Source organism: Calonectris borealis, chromosome 1 (assembly GCF_964195595.1).
Source record: "Calonectris borealis chromosome 1, bCalBor7.hap1.2, whole genome shotgun sequence".
NCBI classification, from domain to species: domain Eukaryota; kingdom Metazoa; phylum Chordata; class Aves; order Procellariiformes; family Procellariidae; genus Calonectris; species Calonectris borealis.
Genome location: NC_134312.1, coordinates 182,381,826 through 182,400,899, shown reverse-complemented (window position 1 = coordinate 182,400,899; position 19,074 = coordinate 182,381,826). Strand labels below are relative to the sequence as shown.

Genomic DNA, 19,074 nt, shown 5'->3' with positions numbered 1-19,074 from the left:
CTCCCCGCGCTAGCCAATCCACGCCGGCAGGTTGGAAATGTCGTTTTCCGGTTGGCTGGCCCTCTGCCAATCTCCTGTTGAATCAGCTGTTCTCAGCGCAGCGCCGGCGGGGAGTCCCAGTGACCGCACCTGTTTGCGTCCGCTCCCCCTGTCCCTCCGGACTACATGTCCCAGAGAGCAGCGCGGCCGGCGGAGGGAGACGGGGCTGCGCGGACGGGTGCGTGGCGGTGGTGGAAGTGCCGAGCGGCCTGGGCGGGGGGCGGACGGGACCCCAGGGGTCGGTCCTGGAGCGGGGTCGGTCTGAGCGCGGGGTTTGGGGGCGCACAGGGGCTTTCGTCGGGGTTTGGGGCGGTTTGGTTTGGTTTGGCCCCCAGGAAGTCTTACACCGCCTCGTACCCGTGGCGGCCACCGTCCGCCCTGACAGGGCGGTTCCCCCGTTAGCGAACAGCGGGGGCGCAGCCAAATTAACGTCCCGTGGGGAGGGCAGTGTGCCAGTCCTCCGGCACGGAGAGTGAGGTGTGCAACCCCACACCAGTTCTGTGACAATACCGGCAGAAGATGGGGTGAATCCCCGTGTTTTGAGGTACAGTCGCCTCCATCTGGGGGTTAGGATACACCTTTACTCCCTCAGGAAGGTTTTATTTCGCTGCCTCCCAGGTCCTGCCTTTTCTTCTCAAGGAGCTGTTCCCCAGCAGCCGAAGGAGGGGACGGGTCCTTCACCGGTTTGGCCTACGATGCCCATTGCCAAAACCTGGTTTTGCTAAAAATTCCAATTTTATATGTAGAGCCGCTGTTTGAAAACTGGTTCATCTATTTCTATACAACTTTTTTATATATTTAAAGCCTTGATTTTTTATATGTAAATATGCATTTTTACATATTTTATATGTATTAGTATTTTTATAATATATATTTTATACCAGTTTGCTGGTACTGGGTTAAGAAAGCAGAATAACACAGGAGAGACATAGGCCCTATTCAAAACAATGGAAGTATTTCCATCGACTTCTTTAGGCCAGGATTTTGTTTTGTGACCTCCTTTGTGGAGGAGCTGTTAACTGTACTAGCAAGGCCAAAAAGAACAGGTGTACCTACATTCTGTATTTGTTTAATGCAATCTGTTGTTTTCTGTCACAGAAAGACCTCCATGACTCTGCGGTTTATGCGGAAATACACAAGTAAATAGATAATTCATTACGCTATAGACTAGCAAATTGTATATGCTTTAGAAAGTAATTGAATTCTCATTACTACAATTAATACCTTACATTTATCTTTATCTTAAATTAACAGTAGTTACAATAATGATGCAAACTGGAGACTTACAAAGAGGAAAATTCCAAATCTCAATGTTAGGTATCATTAGGAAGAAGAAGGATAGCATTCATATCTCTAGAGTATTTTCTAAAACAGAACAAGTTTCCTTTTTATTCTGTCATTCAGTAAGAAAGATGCTCAGGTTTCCATTTCTATCATTTCGTGTTGTCTTGAATGCAGTGAAAATAAAACGCTCCCTCCAATGATTGCATTCACTTTTCCCACATAATTTGACAGGCATTCATTCCAATGCAATCACATAGAAAGAATAAAGATCTCAATCCTTCAGCGTGACCTACATAGGCAGTGATCTACAAAATGTAATGACTGCCACATGGAGCTCTGGTGAAATGTAGCAGAATTCAGCCCCAAACTGGACCTTTGCGGGACTGAGGCTTAATGCTAGGGAGCTGTGGGGCTATGTAGAGTAGATGCTGGAATTATTTGCCTACATTAAACTGTTTGTCCTTTGGCACATTTCTATAGATGTTTTGTAAATTTATATTGGAATTCTTTGTGGAGAGTATAATTAGCACAACACTGTTTAATGTCATGGTTAATGATTTCCTGGAACATTTGATTAGAAAATTAATCAGCCTATGTATGCGTATGATAAAGCTGTTTAAATGGACCTTCTAATTGCACTGTGATAGAACACAATGGCTTGTGCCAATATATCACTTTCAAGGTACTGTATTGCAATAATTGAGAAACACTAAGGGGAATAATTTATCAGACAGTTTTACTAAGCCAAAAGTAAATGTTAGTACTTTTGATCAATTATTACTATTTTATACTACTCCTCTTGTGCCTGTTAGGTGCTTCACAGAACAAATACACACTTCCAACAGCTTAGATGGCCAAGATTAATCATGACTGAGGAAAAAATCGTGAGAAAGAAATTAATCAGTAATACTATAATTGTGCAGAGATTATACTTAGCATGCATATTGTCTGGGGCATGCATATAGCTTGGCAATTTTGCATTATTTTTGTTCTGGAATGAGAATTTTTCAATTATAAAAGTGTGAGACAAAGCAAGTGCATAAAGTTAAACATGCAGATATTTGCAAAACTGGTCCTTTGGATTGATGGATTTAATTATACTCTTCCCATTCTGTTCCCTCTTTTTTCTTTTTTTTATATATTGTGACTCAGGCCTTAAAGCAAAAAAAAAAAAAAAAAAAAAAAAAAGAATACCCTCCTAATATTCATTGTTCCAGGGAGGCAGTTTTTCAAATAAATCCCTGTGCACAGTGTTTGCAAGCTGGCCTTTGAGTTCAGGCAGTTCTTCATATTTCATTTGGAGATGCCTAGTTCTTGCCTATAAGAAGAAGATAAAACAGTTAATTAACTGTTCTTTAATTGGGTTCATCCTCTTAAACTGTCACATAAAAGTTATGAAGGATTTTGTGAGCAATGTTGTTGTTTTTATATAGCAAGCATACAAGTTTAACTGTCTTTATTACTAACACTATTTAAGTATTCTAACAAGCAAAACCTTCCAGAGCCACAGTTCCTGTGGCTTGGCAGAAGCAAGGCAAATGGCAGATCGACGTGTCTTTTCAGGAAAATGGTTTCTTCTTTCTCTGAACATATGGTATGAAAAACACCAGACAGGCCATTCTATTGAATGTGTATCTTACACCTTTCCTAACATCTTAATAAAGTAGTTACAGGATTGTCAAACTCATAATGCCGATAAAAATTATATTGAAAAAACACGGCCTGTCTTCATGTCTTATAGAGACAATTGGTGCTGTTTGTTATCTAAGGAACTCTTTTAACAGTTGCATTTTCATATCACAACAGCAATCATTAATAATTTAAATGTATTATAATTTCCTTAAATGCAGTATAATATCCTTAAATGTAACCTGTGGATAAGGTGTTACTTAATTTTCACAGCATGGGTGGTTCACGAAGCCTATTATTCCATTATTTAGATAATGGGTAGATAAAGACTCAAATTGTTCATCTATTCTAATCTAGTCTAGTGTATCTAGTCTATTAAATTTACTATAGAACCTGGCTGTTAACAAGTTTATCATGCTAGTAAATGAACAAATTTATGTTACAGTTATAAGAAAATTCATGCTCTAATAAAGTTTTATTGAAGAAAATTCACTATGTTTTTTTCCTGTAAAACAAACAACTAGAATTCTTGTGGCTTTTTGGACATCATTTGATTGTCATTTAGTCAGTGTCACTGCCTCTATACTAGTATCTCCACTATCTGTTTGGGGCATAGACTAGGAAAAATGGAAATCTGTAGCTAGAACTCTATGCTGGAAGATCATGATTGTCAATCAGAAAAAGGAAGCAACTAGAAATTTGCAACCTAATAAGACACTAGCCTGAAGTTCTTATAAGGGAAAAAACTGTTAGACTTTTTCTGATGTACAGTTATAGTTATGAACTTAGTTATGAACAGTTACACAGTTATGAGTCTACTAAAATGTGTCAAAAAAGAGTTTTGGGTTTAATAGTCTTTTCATAAAGAATCAAGCTCATCATTGAGAAAAGTTCTGTGTGTTATGAATCTGCTTAAAGGAAATCTGAGAACTGAGTTGAGGCTAAACCCTAAAAATAGTAAGTTTCTTTGAGATTCCTTGGGTTCTTTTTTGGTAACAAGATCATTTTACTCATGCGATGCTTTAAGAATGTATGATGTTACTTGTACGATGCTTCTTTTTTAAAATCCTGCTCTTACTCTTACCTGTCTGACTGCCCGGTGTTCTACGTACAGTTGGAAGTACTCAACACACCTGTTTACCATCATTCCCTGGCAGACAAGTATGTGTGTGCTTATTATTATTTGTCTAATGCTTTTGAATATTTTAGGTGGAAGTAGGGCCCTATGGCAGTACAGATAATTAAAGAAAATGCTCTCTTACCTGGTATGTTGAATTGTCTGTAGAGACAAGCAGCTTTGAGCCATTTGGATCACAGACTTGGTAGAGCTGAACTAGTCAGACCTCTTGGCACATATATTTCTTGTCTTTTTAAAATCTCTGAACTAGTGTCTTCTGAAAACAGTTGTTTTCTTCCCTTTCTCATTAAGAAAAAGAATATTGTGGTTGTATTTCTTGCAATTCATTTCTGCTACCAACAGAAATACTTTTGGAAACCAGAAACTTTTTGACTTTGATCCCAACTCTTTATTGCTGGGCATTTTAGTCAGTCACACCTGCACAATGGTAAGTATCAGTGTTAAGTATCAATGCAATATGTATCTTGCATCACTTATAAAAAATATTCAGGCTCTAGAGAAACACAAAGGACACCAGGGCTCTTTTTCAGTTATGCATGGCAGTAAATTCCAGGCACTTAAAAAAGATATAATTAAAGGACTCAAGCTGAAATGAAGCTTTCACTGAGATTTGTCTTTAAAACACTTTTATACATTTTTAATTATTATATGGGAGTTGTTACTGAAGAAAACAACAAAGCAAATGGTGTTAGCAGATTCTGAAGGTATAGCTGTATAGCTGTCTTTACTCAAGAATGTACAGATGAGAAAGGCATCCCTGAAGACAGCATATGTCACAATCCTGTTACTGATTTTATACCAGTCATAGCTTTTTGAAATGTCAAACAGAATTTTACATGCAATGGATTTATTCTCTCTCTTTTCTAGCTAGAATTTAAATTAAGGACTTTCAGAAGTAGTTGTAGTCTGAATAGCACCATTCTCTTTTTTGAAGCTTTCAAAGTCACCCTGTTAAAGATGAGGATTAAGAAGTAGGAAAGTAGTTTGCTTCATCAATTTATTGTGGATTACATGTTGCTAATAACTTCTCACAAAATATCTTAGGCTAACCTCTCATTCAACTGAGGAAATTTAATATACCTCCTTCAAGATACTGCCTAGATGGGAAAAAAATCAGTAAAGAAGTCTATTATACAGTTCATCAAATGGATCTTTATGAGGATATTGGAGATGTGATTTGTGGCACTATTTAGGATACATTGCATACTACATTATTATAAAGTTCAGGTTTGTAATTTAATTATGGGTCAAATTATCTTCAGTTCTAACTCTAGTCGAAGTGACTAGGCCAATCCTGACAGCTGATATAAATTATAAATTGTAAGTGGTCTAAGTGTCATGGGCCGCAATAAAGGCTGTGTTATATAATTTTATACTTCGTGGGGGATTTTCAGAGCCGCCTAAAGAATTAAATGAGCTGCTCAAACTTTGTCTATTCTACCATTATGCTATTAAATGTTCCTAGTAAAATGATTGCAAATAGTTAATTTTTCCCAAAAGAAAATAAATATGTTTCCAGAGGAGAAAAATGTGATGAAGTTTTTTCTGAATATAAGGGTCTGTAGTAGTGTGATCAAGCGTAGAGATTTTTCAGGGCATTTACTATAAAGTTTTTAAGGCTTATGTCAGTACGCTGGGATGTAATTATCTTCCATTACTTCTTGATAACTCTCTGAATTCCTCATAGCTTTCCTTTTTTAATATACTTCTGTCTTTTTTTATGATTCACTTTCCAAATTTCCTTCTAAGAATGTGTCTTTCATTTTTACTTGTGATAATGTATATTACTTTCTACTAGGGCATGATACTGTCTGCTTTCAAAAATCCCTTATTTTCTTTTGACAGATGTATCATTTTGAGAGAGAGAGAGAGGTATAAATACATATATGTATGTGCATATATAATGCTTTTTATGAGTTAGTTATGTATTGAGGAAGTCTCAAAATTGACTATAATTTGTTTATATAGCTTTTATTTCTCTCTGATTTTCTTATTCTAATCCATCTTTACGTTTCTCATTCTAGTTTTTCCTTTCACAAGAATAATTGATATAATCATATCATGGTTACTGCGACTTAACGTACAGCTACAGTAAGTACTGTACATGTACATTAAGAAAAATGCTTCCTCTCATTTAAAAAAAAAAAAATTTTTGGGAAATTCCTGAAATATATTCTAAATGAAACGTAATCAGCAATTTTGTGGGTAACAGAAGTCACTCTGTTGCTATCCAATCTGCGTATTAGTTCTTGATCCCCTGTTTCCTGGCGTGTTTCAGTGAACAACCTGATTTTTAATGGCTCTTCAGCACATGTAGTTGCACGCTTCTACAAACAGTGCAATGTACTACCTTTCTTACGTTATATAGAAGCTTCATCTCTTCTCATAGGAAGATGAGAACGTACTTGGAGGGTGTACTTTGTATCACAGGTACTCCTCCAGTGCAGCATAGCTACTAAGCTAAGTTTCTTCTAAGAAGTTTCGTAAGTGGCAGTTTTATGGCAGGTGTGAATCAGAATAAACTTCACAAGTTTCCATTTTCCTTCACCTATGTTATAATAAATGAAAGCTGTTGGTTAAGAAAAATGAATGCTTTCACTTATTTTTACAAAATATTTCTGCAGAAACAAGGGAGATGATTATGTTGAACTCTGATATAGAGGTTATCCTACAGGACCTATAGATGTAACTAACTCTCAGGTATTTGGGGGTGAAGGCAGACGAGAGAAATTGTAGTGTAATCATTACAGGAGTGCCTCTCAGCTGGCAGTAGTTGACAATAGTCTCTCAGGGTGTTTTCGGTTCATTGTACCACAACCTGACAGAATTAAGACTTCTGAAACCAAAATGTATTTGCCAGGAAAAACACAGGCCAGTTGACATGGTTTCTGTTACTCTATAAATGAAAAATTTAGAGAGACCAAAATCTCAACCTCTGTGTAAGTGTCAGGGCATGATGAAGGTCAGCTCTCCCTAAGGGATGGGGAGCTGAGGGAGACCCTTCTCTCTAAATTGGATAGAGAAAGATTTTATGGATGGACTGTCCAGTGGATGAGAAATTGGCTGGATGGTCACATCCAGAGAATAGTGCTAAACGGCTCAATATCGAGATGGAGATCCGGGACGAGTGGTGTCCCTCAGGGGTCCATACTGGGACTGGTACTGTTTAATATCTTCATCAATGACATAGACAGTGGGATCGAGTGCACCCTCAGCAAGTTTGCAGATGACACCAAGCTGAGTGCTGCAGTCAACACACCTGAGGGACGGGATGCCATCCAGAGGGACCTGGACAAGCTCGAGAAGTGGGCCCATGTGAATCTCATGAGGTTCAACAAGGCCAAGTGCAAGGTCCTGCACCTGGGTCGGGGCAACCCCCAGTATCAGTATAGGCTGGGGGATGAAGGGATTGAGAGCAGCCCTGCCGAGAAGGACTTGGGGGTACTGGGGGATGAAAAGCTGGACATGAGCCGACAATGTGCGCTCGCAGCCCAAAAGGCCACCCGTACCCTGGTCTGCATCAAAAGAAGCGTGGCCAGCAGGTCAAGGGAGGTGATTCTGCCCCTCTCCTCTGCTCTGGTGAGACCCCACCTGGAGTACTGCGTCCAGCTCTGGAACCCTCAGCACAGGAAAGACATGGACCTGTTGGAGCGGGTCCAGAGGAGGGCCACGAAAATGATCAGGGGGATGGAACACCTCTCCTATGAAGAAAGGCTGAGAGTGTTGGGGTTATTCAGCCTGGAGAAGAGAAGGCTTCAGGGAGACCTTATTGTGGCCTTTCAGTACTTAAAGGGGGCTTACAAGAAAGATGGAGAAAGACTTTTTAGTAGGGCCTGTTGCGACAAGACAAGGGGGAATGGTTTTAAACTAAAAGATTTAGACTAGCTATAAGGAAGAAACTTTTTACGATGTGGGTGGTGAGCCACTGGCACAGGTTGCCCAGAGAGGTGGTAGATGCCCCATCCCTGGCAACATTCAAGGTCAGGTTGGACGGGGCTCTGAGCAACCTGATCTAGTTGAAGATGTCCCTGCTCATTGCAGAGGGGTTGGACTAGATGACCTTTAAAGGTCCCTTCCAACCCAAACTATTCTATGATTCTATGAGATACCGTGGCCAGCAAGGCAAGGGGCAAGGGGCCTCACTAGCCAGGGCCCTTTCCATAACTCCCAAGTGAGGCAAGCAAGACCAGCCCAGGGATGGTAGTCGGGTTCGACCAATAGTCCGGACCATCAGGCAACTATGTGATGATGAGGCAGGTTTGAGGTCAAGCCAGGAAGTCAGGCCGAAGGTCAGGGTAAGGATCAGGTCCAGTGAAGGTAACGAGGGTCAGACACAGTCTAGTGATGAGTGGGAATGTCCATAGTGATGAGACAGGTGAATCTTGGAAGTCACAGTGCAGATCAGGATCAACAGGGTTCATATCTGGCAGAGTGAAGGTCTGTCCTCTTTTCTGTCCTGTGGTATGATATGCACGAGAACCCATCCTGTTTGTGTATCCCACGAGTAGCCTCATGAGGCTCAAGATCTTTCTTCGTTACGCCTACAACCACCATTACTCTGAAAGAAAAAAATCTATGATTATGTGTCCATCAGACTCTGAAAAATAATGTAATTTGTTATCCCCATCTGTCTACAAAACTGCATTCCTTTTCATTCATGAGCTCATTCCCCCTTGTTTTGAACAACCATGCTGGTACCAGTGAAGAGGAAATCTCCTCAAAGAAGTTAGGATAACTTTTGACGGTATTAAAAATCAAGTAGGGAGTCATCGGGGAATCGATCACTATACCCTACTAAGTGCTCATAAAGTTGCTATTTACCATTATGTTGTATGAGTTTCAACTCTGGACATCAGATAGATGCATGTTTTCCAGCTAGAAAAGCATCAACAAAGACCTCTTTTAGTCCCATGTCCTAGTTTCGGCTGGGATAGGGTTAAATTTCTTCCTAGTGCTGTGTTTTGGATTTAGTATGAGGAGAATGTTGATAACACACTGATGTTTTCAGTTGTTGCTAAGTGCCCTCCTAGTCCAAGGACAGCTCCCGTGCCTACTGACTGGGCTAGGTACACAAGATGGGAGGGAACATAATCAGGACAGCCAGCCCAGCTGGCCAGTGGGGTATTCCATACCATGTGACGTCATGCTCAGTATATGAAGGGTAGGCGTGATCCAGGAAGTACCGATCGCTACTTGGTTATCGGTCAGCGCGGGTGGTGAGCAATTGCATTGTGCATCACTCATTTTGTATATTCTATCATTATTTATTATCATTATTCTCCCTTTTCTGTTCTATTAAACTGTCTTTATCTCAACCCACGAGTTTTTCTCACTCCTACCCTTCCGATTCTCTCCCTGTCCCACTGGGGGGGCGGGGGGGAGTGAGTGAGTGGCTGCGTGGTATTTGGCTGCCTGCCAGGTTAAACCACGACATCCCATAAAAGAGAGGGAGTATGAAGACCTGCACAGGCTTGCAGAATGATGACTATACTGGGGATTAATAAAGGCAGCCAAGCTGCGATAGTCCTGATACGTGATTTGGATGGATGATACTTACTTTCAAAACAGCTTGCTTTAGGTGAACTACAACATGGAAAAAGGAAGAACGTTGTCCCGAAAGTGGTTCAAAGCATATGCGATTAAGAGCAGTATACTGATCAACCCTCTTGCATTCTTCACTGGAAATAAGAATAGAGCACCAAGATACACGATTCTCTGAAGAAGAAAAGGATGCACAGAAGGAAGAGCAGCGTGCAGGGCAAAGAGCTCAGGAGCAAGAGCAGCAGGCAGGCTTATGTATGGAATGGTGCTGAGAACTGGGCGTTGAAAGGTACTTATCCCAAATAAAACTGCATTGCTTATGCATATCGTGAGCTTGACTCACCTACCCTCTGCTCCCTGACAGCAGTGTCATTCGCTGTAAGACTCTTGGTCCCTGTAATGATTACTCCTAGTTGTACTCGGGTGATGTGACTTTCCTGTGGCCCTGCATGTCACACGTCAGTAATGATATTGGGGATGAGTGTCAGTATACTTGAAATGAGAAAGTATTTCCAAATACTATGGTTCCATAAAACAAATATACACAGGGGAGATTCATATTCAGCTTAGGACAATCTAAAAGGTAAAGAACTAAGCTAAGCTCTTTCTGAAGTAATACTTAACTGCAGTTCTCACTTTAGCTAGTAAAGAGAAACTAGCACCTACAAAAGGCAGTTCATCCACTCTTAAAATATGAATCTAAAACAAATGGAAAGAAGAACCTCTGGAGATCCTTCTCTGTCGTGACTGACTACAGAAGATGTTTCAATACCTGGCTTAGACGAGATGAGTACCTTTTATATGCTGAAGGTAAGTGAGGTAAATCTCATTTTCTCAAGCTATTCTGGGGAATTCAGCAATTTGCAGTCAATAAATTCACTCCCTTTCACTAGATTTTATTAGACATCTTCATATTAATTCAGAAAACGTAGAAATATTTAAATAGCAATGTTAATAACTCCTTGGAATTAACAAGAAGATTCTCTTGTGATCCTCAGAGAATAAAACTTTGAATAATCATACTTCCAAGATAATCTGCACATCTCTGACAATAGTTTTTGATAGTCTGAAAATTGAAGACAGATTTTTTTCCCCAAAAGGATTAATGACGACTTCCCTTACTCCTTTTGCTGCGGTCTGTTATCATTATGGACATTAAACTACTTCAAAAACTGTGGGAAGTGTTAAGTTGCAAATATACTCTCCTGTTGTATGGACTTACTTGGACGGTGATTAAAAGGATTGATGCTGCTACCAACCTAAATGTTCTAGCACATTTTCTTGACAAAATCTATTCCATCTTCCTGTTTCATCTTTCCTTTCCCCCCCTGCCTTTTCTGTTACAATATATTGTTTTTTCTCACTTTCAAAACTTCCCCTTCAACCTTGGGACCTTTTGGAATATGAAGAAATTAACTCTCTAATCAGAATTTGTTAGATTTCTAAACAGGTACCTTTGTGCATTCTCCCCAGATGGCATGGAGAAGTCATCTGTAAGTGTGCACAAGCGACTCTACTCTTTTTTGAATCTTTCTTTAACATTTTCCTTTGCCAGTATGCCCACAGAAATGTAGACTTTAATTAAAGCCTCCCTCATTATTAGGTGTTGCTTCTGATTTGGTCTCTATCTCCCGTCTCTCTTCAAAGAGACAGAAAGCTTTTGGGGCATTGCCTTGTTTTTGTTCAAAACACTTACAGCTCTAGGACCCTGGCATTTTACAATAATAAACATCTTGATTAATACACAGAGCTTGATATTTGTGTTACATGCGAAAACTAGAACACCTAAACTCTGTTTGATTTCTAGACTTTTTCTCTGAGTTTGAGCCTGCATTTACATGGGAAAATTCACCACAACAGATATATCAGAATAAAAAATACTTGCTTTCCAAACTTAATGTTCCACTCTTCAAAAAGGACAAAAAGTAACTAAGTACCTGTTGTAATTTGTTAATGGTCACCATATTTACTAAATAATCTATATTTTATAGTTGACATTGTTCAATAAAGCTTTCAGACTTGTGTTTTATAGCTCTGAACTATACATGTGCATAATCTCAGAATTGACTGTTTTATCCCCTTGTCTGTTAGTATGGCTTGTGAGAGGAGTTGGGGATAGATATAATTATTCATTTATGTTTTAGGTGGAAAGAGGAAAACTTGGCCAGTGTATCTAGAACTGAATCTGTCATTGTACAACCATTTCTTTTAAATTGGGAGATTATACAAGCTATATTCATTCAGATTCAGTCTTATGTAAATCATGGCTTTGCAATCACTTAGGAGTTGTATCACATTAATCTACAGTGACAGTGTTCAACGGAGTCTAGGAAGTTGTTTGACTTTACACTTTGTAAATGACAGTTCTTGATTTCCTGTAATATTTTGGATCGCGGGCAAAACCTTGTTTCAGTAACTACATGTTAGCTGGACAGTTACAGATGAAATGCAGAATTGTTGTGGTTGGGTGATATGATCAACATTCATCACAAGCTAATAACGATGATTTTGAACATCTTAATTGGAGATCACACAACTCTGTGTAGTGTGAAATAAAATGTCTGGATGATTGCAAAGATTTTGACTGGTCCTTGTGCTGATAGCCTGCAGGAGACTTTAATATTCTGAAGTCACACCAGATGGGCAATCTGCTGCAGTATATACCTTGGCTAAGTTTTAAGCTGCAAGGCTTTGATATCTGATGTCACCTCAAGGGAAAAATAATAAACAGCTGCACTAATGACATTTTTTAATCTCTCTACTCTTGATTTACCTAGGCTTTGACTCGTGCAATAGTCAGCTTAGGATAACTGTAGAAAGGCACAGACCTTCTACAATACCAAGGTATAAAAATGCGCAAGGGGATCAGAAATGGAACTGGAAAAAAAGAAGTAACTATTATTTAACTGCTCTATGCACACCTTCTAATCCTATGTGCAAAATTTAACTTCTTGTTGCAAAATAGGTTTGAAAAAGCATACAGATATAAGAAAAAATGGCAGACGAATCACAATTTTAAAATGAGTATTGTAAAAGCGTACAGATAAGACTTTGATTAATTTTTGTAGCTGCAAGAAATTTCTGGACCAATGGAGTTATTTATTCTGGGAGTGAGCAGATAGCAGTACCAGCACTCCCCTACTCCAAGGTTTTGCTGGATAAATTCTGTCATAGAATAAACCATGGAAACAACCTGAGCCAATGTGACTTCTGTAGCCCTTGATCACAGTCCCCAGAATTGCTCTTTTGTCCATTTTGATATCGGACAAGTCATAGCTTCAGGTGTTTCATAGTGTTGTGTATCTCTTCCAGTGTGGACTTTTAGCACAAAAAAGACTCGTAATTTACAGTTCATCAGTTGGGTGACTCTGACCAGTAGGTTATGCAATGAATATGAAATGGAGGATATATTCAACTTTTTGAACTGACCTGTAAATTCAGGTTGGTTTTTTTTGGTTTTGTTTGTTGGGGGTTTTTTTGTTTTGTTTGTTGGTTTTTTTTAATCAATTGCTTCAGACTATAGCCCATATGTCATGTTAAAAGAGAAAGAAGAATGTGAGAAGTTAGGAGCTGTCGTTATAAATGGCTGGTTTTGAATTAGGGAGCCAAAGAAGGAACTACAATAACTTGTATTCTATTATTCAGAAGCATTTAGAACGAGTCACTGAATAAACAAGATCTCATCTAAGCGCTTTGCCCTACTGTGGCTGCTGAACACAAGTATAGTAAGTGGTAGAGGGAGTAGTCTGGGTTGAGTAACAGGACATATAAAAGATCACTAGAACTTTAACCTGGATTGTGAAAGGAAAACAAAAAATTTAAGGAACACTTACATTTGCGATCTAAGCACTGAATGAGGAGGAAGACAATCAGAAGGTCCCTTATTTATGACTATATCTGGTTCTGTGTCACTTGTTATGCTTCATAGTTTTTAATTAACTCAAGCTAATTGTTAAATAACTTCATCATGATAATACACTATTAAGCCTGACTGAGAATTGGGCCTTCCACACAAGTGTGAAATGAATGAAGGATGCATTTAAAAAAAATCTGAAAATATATAAAAGTCTGTGAGTGATGCAGGAGCCAAATGTATAATGCCAGGAAAGAAAGGACATCTGATAAAAGTCCAGACTGAAATTGGAAACTGGAATACACAACTGAAGATACAGAATTAACACATAAAAGCATGACGTAGCTAGCATTTGCCTAGGAACTGAATTCACGAGGGCCAAAATAGGCTTAAGGAGCGTGAACAGACACTACAGACTTGAAGGACAAAAAAAGAGGCATATGATAGAGAGACACATGGGTTCAAATTTGGATATAGATCTGTTCATGCCCTGGTAACCAGGACAATTACCAGTATGGTAAGTAAAAAACAAAATTGACCCCACTACTCTGCAGAAGTTACAAGTGATGACAGTGTGCGTACATCACAGAAGAAGATTGTGCCAGTCCCATCACTGATTCCGGTTAGTCCCTCGGTACAGCAATATATAAAATTCTTTAGAGTATTGGGGCATTCAGGTTGGCCTTTTCGCTTTTCCAGAGGGTCACACTATATCAAAACCTGACACTGGGACAGGCTGGGAATTGCTGGAGAGCCACTGTGTAGTTCCAGGCTATTTAATATATGCTAGGTTAGGAGACTAAACTCCCAACATTTTCCAAAGTCAGGACAAGATGCTGACAGAGCTTGATACCGTTTGCAATTTTCAGAAAAAGTTCTTCCACCTTCTACCTCTGTCATTAAAAACCTTGTTGGTTTGACTTTTCTTCTTTGAGAATCCTAGAAAATGAGATAGAAGTAAGAAGGAAAATTACACGGGACTCTACTCCAGCACATTATGGGATAACTTACATTTGACTTGCCATGAACGGGCTGAAAAGCCAGACAGGTAGAGTGATCTGTTTTTAAAGTGTGATTTGCTGAAATATGCTTCTTCTGTTTGAAAGGCCACAGATAAACCAATTACACTAATTCTGAAGAAGAGGACTTCCTATTGTTTAACTCAAAGACAACATATCCAAAGTGGGTTATGATAGACAAGGCTGCCTTACGCCTGAGGTCTGCTCAAGAACAAGTGATGCCATGCGCTATGCACCTCTGAAGTACTGATTAATGAACAAAACCCTTCCTAGAAAAAAAGGTCTAAATGTCTCCTTTTGTAAGTGAGGATGTATTTTTTCATTGAGATGCACAGTACAGTGAATTAAAGGCATTTTGGAGTTTTGTAGCTGAATGTCATTCCCTTTAAATGAGATACTGGCAGTTAGATGGCTTTGATTGCTGCCAGCTGTCAATACCCCTGAGGAAAGCAGAGATACTTCTATGATGGAAGATGAACAAGAAGCCTGCTGATCAAACACATTACAAGTTGTGTCAGAGGATTACTGAGCTAAATAAAATAGATGCATGTTTACACTCTTCTAGTCATAAACAAGCTGTCTGTGAATTTTCTTTTTTTTTTCCTACAGAGAACATTTCATACTCCAGTATGTTAACTGTGTTTTGTAGCCTCTGTTCTTGAATTTATGGAATACACGTCCATAGATGGAGAGGAAAGGACATTTAAAAATGTCTGTCCATTTTCCTTGGGTAAGTACTATTTAAACAGACAACAAGCATAAAAATGGTTTACTTGTTACTGTTACTTGTAGTAAATGGATATATAGGCTAGAATTTCAAAACTAGATACTCACAACTTGAAATATGCAGTTAATTCATGGATCCAATACCTGCTGTGCAGTACAAGTCAGGTATTGGTGTTGCACATGGTCAGTTACGTACTACTAGTTTCTATATGAGTAATTTAGAAATACACACTAGATTATACCTAATTTTGAAAAATGTAGTCCATATGTTTTATGAGTCCTCTTCTGTTTCTTCTCATTACACCTGCTTGCTCTCAGTGTTCAGCAGAAAATTCACTGAAAGCAATAAAAGAGGAAGTGAAGACTAGCAATGCAGTTTTAAAGGTCTAAAAAAAGTCTTTAAAAGTTTAAATCTGTCTTTACACCTATGCATTACCAAGTGGTTGAAAATATAAAGTGTTTCTTTGAGTTGGTATGTTCTCCTTTAAAGCCTTCAATGTTAGGCAAGTGACACATTTTAAAAGTCTGTGGAGCTGGTAAGTGTTGGGTGTAGGTAAGTAATCTTAATAGAGATACCTACTGGGAGGACATGTCTAACCTTAACAATCTTAATAAAGAAACAAAGAATATCTAATGATCTTACGCAGTAAGGGAATGTGAAGTTTCTGTATATTTTATTCCTCAAATAAAAAGTAATTTTCTAATTCTTTTCTTGATAAAGGGCTAGTTTTAATGGAAATTAGCCCAAATCAGTATGAGAATACATCTGAGTGTTGTATGAACACCAAGGTGTCCAAAGTCTGCAAAAATTCTTTATAAAACTGATTGTGCCTTCTGGAACACCAACCACTGCAAACAATTTTCTCTGAGTTTATTAAAAGCTTCTGAGAAGCTTTTAATGGCAGGTAGTCATTATGTAGCAGCCACAGTAGGAAGTCCTGTAGTGTTATACATCTTATTTGTCAATTGTCTTTCTACTTGGAGATTAATACTACCAAAGTTAGGAGGCTAATCACCAAGGCCCCCTTTGCACTCATGAGGCAGTCCTTAAATCTCTTTCAAGAGGTAGAGAAATCCTAGACAACTCATAAACTGAAAAATAGAGACCAGACGGAACAATCAGCCAACAGCGATCCTATGAGAGGGGAACTAGAGAAGGGTGAAGAGCCAGGGGTGATAGTGTGAGTATCTCATATTCTTCAGAGGCAGGTAGTCTGCGTGCTTTTCTCAGTGATCCTAACTTAGGCTTAGCTATGAGCACAGACCAAGGTAGCCTAGACTAAGAACAGTTCTTAGAAGTTTTTAGTTTTCTTAGTTTTTCATGGTGTGAAGGGTATAAATACATTACTGGAACGGGATTTAGGACCCAAGCTGAGTTTTTGCTCAGATACAGATCCATGGTGACTATGAAAAAGCAAGTGGAGGCCGTAAAAACCAGTCACAAAGGCTGCGTTTACACTTCTCTAGTGTGGTTCATTTTAATACCGTTCCCAGCTGTCTAGATAAGGGAACAACTGAAATGTGCTGCGGCTGTCCTCCCCAAACGCGCATTCCTTTTCTGAGAGTGCCCAGTGGTAGACGAGAGGTTGGCACGTGCGTTAAGTCTAGCCCTGACAGAGAGTCAGCGTATGCCTGGACCAGGGAAGGCTTCTTACTGTAGATGTGGCCGAAGAAGTGCCTCTAACAAGTAACGACACGTAACGTAAATTGCTTTCTGAACATTATGTAGGTTGATTCTCTTTTACTTCTGTGATAGTCTGCTAATGTGGGCACCTGACTGAGGCCAGGTAAAAGGAATTCCCTCCTCCTTTTTTGTCCTTTGAACCTCTTAGGCGAGGTGCCTTTTTTAATCTTCTCGATTCCTTCCTTTTGCTTTGAAGGAAGCTTTTATTCAGTATCTTCATCAAGGTATTCTCTTTTTTTTTTAGGCCTTACGACTTGAATGTCTGACCTGAGCGCACTGATCTTCAGAACAGCACTGCGAAGCAGGCGGGCTCACCGCCGCCTCAGAGGAAAAGGAACTGCGGGCTAGAGTAGTTCAAATGGCTTCTCAGCAGCCGCACGCTGAATCTCTGGCTGAGCAAAAACTCCGGTCCTAAACGCCGTAACCTCCCCAAACCGGGCGGGCGTGGGGTGTGCGTGTGGATTCGCTGGCAACCTCCACGCTGGACCAGCCGGTGAGCAGGAGGCCCCAGGTCCGGGCAGGGGTATCAGGCCGGCGGAGGGTCCGTGCTGGTGTTCAGGGGGACCCGCGAGTGGGGGGTGCCTGTGGGACGAGTGTGCGAGTGCTGCGTGTGTGCAGCGAGCACCCAGCTGGAGCAGCCGGCGAGTCGGGGACCTGTGGGGCGGGTGAGGGGAGCTGGGATCCAGGCAGGGGTGCCAGGCGGGCAGAGGGGCCGTGCTGGTGCTCGGGGGATCCACGAATGTGTGTGTACCTGTGACCCCGGAGAGCGTGGTGTGTGTGCTGCACCAGTGACCTTCTGCCTCTGCCAGCCCAAGAGGAGGAGGGGACGTGGCTGCCTGTGCCCGTGTCTGCTGTGAGTCCTCAGTGCGGGTGCTGCCGGGGGCAGCGCCCTGTCTGTGGCCGCCTGTGTGACCAGCCATGTCCATATCCTCTGTGTGTCTGTGTCCCCCCGTGTGTTTGTGTCTGGGGTACGTGCTCAGCTTCACTATGGGTTGAACCTGCAAAGGAGAAGGTGTCAACTGCGTCCCTCAGCCTGGGCAGAGACCCTGGGTCCCTGGGCACCAGGCTGGGCTCCAGCAGCCGGGCAGGAGGAATCCCCAGGCCTGGAGCTGCTGGAGGTGGCAGCCACTTGCAACAGCTCTTAACATTATGCTTTTGTATCACCATGTTATCCGGGTACTTCCCAAAACTAACATTTTTTTTTTTTCTCATACTGTCCTTTAAAGTTACAAAGGTATTATGCTTATGGAGACATGGACCACAGTGATTAAGAGCAATAATTTTAGTGACTAGTCCTTTTAGGTTCCTCCACTTAAAGAAAAAAAAAACACTTTCAGTGAATTTGAGTCTTGTCATAATGTTGTAGGTAACAAAGCTAGAGCCCCTCTAGGCTCATGAGGCCCTTATAAGGAATTCAAAAATATAAGGGATGAAAAATTGTTTGACATTTTTGAAAATTTGGCTTGTGACATGGTCAATATCACACAGCAGATGTAACATGCCACAGAGGCCACAGCTCACCAGCTGAGGTGAGCTAACTGAGCAGAAACCACAAGGAGAGATTATACCCATAGAAACAGTTTATTACAAGAGAGCTGACGGGCATTGGCTGTGGATAAGCTAGAGAAATTTATGCTGTAGTTTAACCATCACTTTAAACTCCTGAAGCTGCCAAAAGAGGCATTTCAGCCTTCCCCAGATTACTTTTTCTGCTGCTGTGCTCACACAAACAGTTGTGCTGGACAAAGGGAGGTGATGGCAGAGGGGCAGGCAAAATAAATATTCCATTTTCAACTTGGACCAGTTTCTCTGCCTAGTTTACCACCTGGAAGCACAAGCTTTTGTGTTGGCACAAGTGCGGAGTTAATATAAAGATAGGAATGAATGGCTGAGCAAGGGAATAGGAATGGATCTCTTTATTCAGCTGGTCTATGCTGCATAAAAATGACTGCAGAATTTTGGCATTGTAATTGCTCTGTGGATAAGTAGGAAAAAGGATTTCCTCATAGTTCATAGCATAATTCAGGTTGAAAAAGACCTCTGAAGGCTACCTAGTCCCACCTCCTGATCAGAGTAGGGCTTGCTTCAATGTTAAGCAGTGAAGTTGCTTAGGGCCTTCCTCCGTGGGGTGTTGAATGTTTCCGTGGTGGAGGTGACACAA

General features: G+C 40.4%; 1 long non-coding RNA gene across 1 annotated transcript; it reads left to right on the top strand.

Moving 5' to 3' along the window:
* Positions 1-375: 375 nt before the first annotated feature.
* On the top strand, positions 376-17,323 carry LOC142077731 (uncharacterized). Its single transcript, XR_012671985.1, has 3 exons — positions 376-583; positions 15,113-15,233; positions 17,158-17,323. It is a non-coding gene; the product is annotated as an uncharacterized LOC142077731 (long non-coding RNA).
* The last annotated feature ends 1,751 nt before the right edge of the window (positions 17,324-19,074 follow it).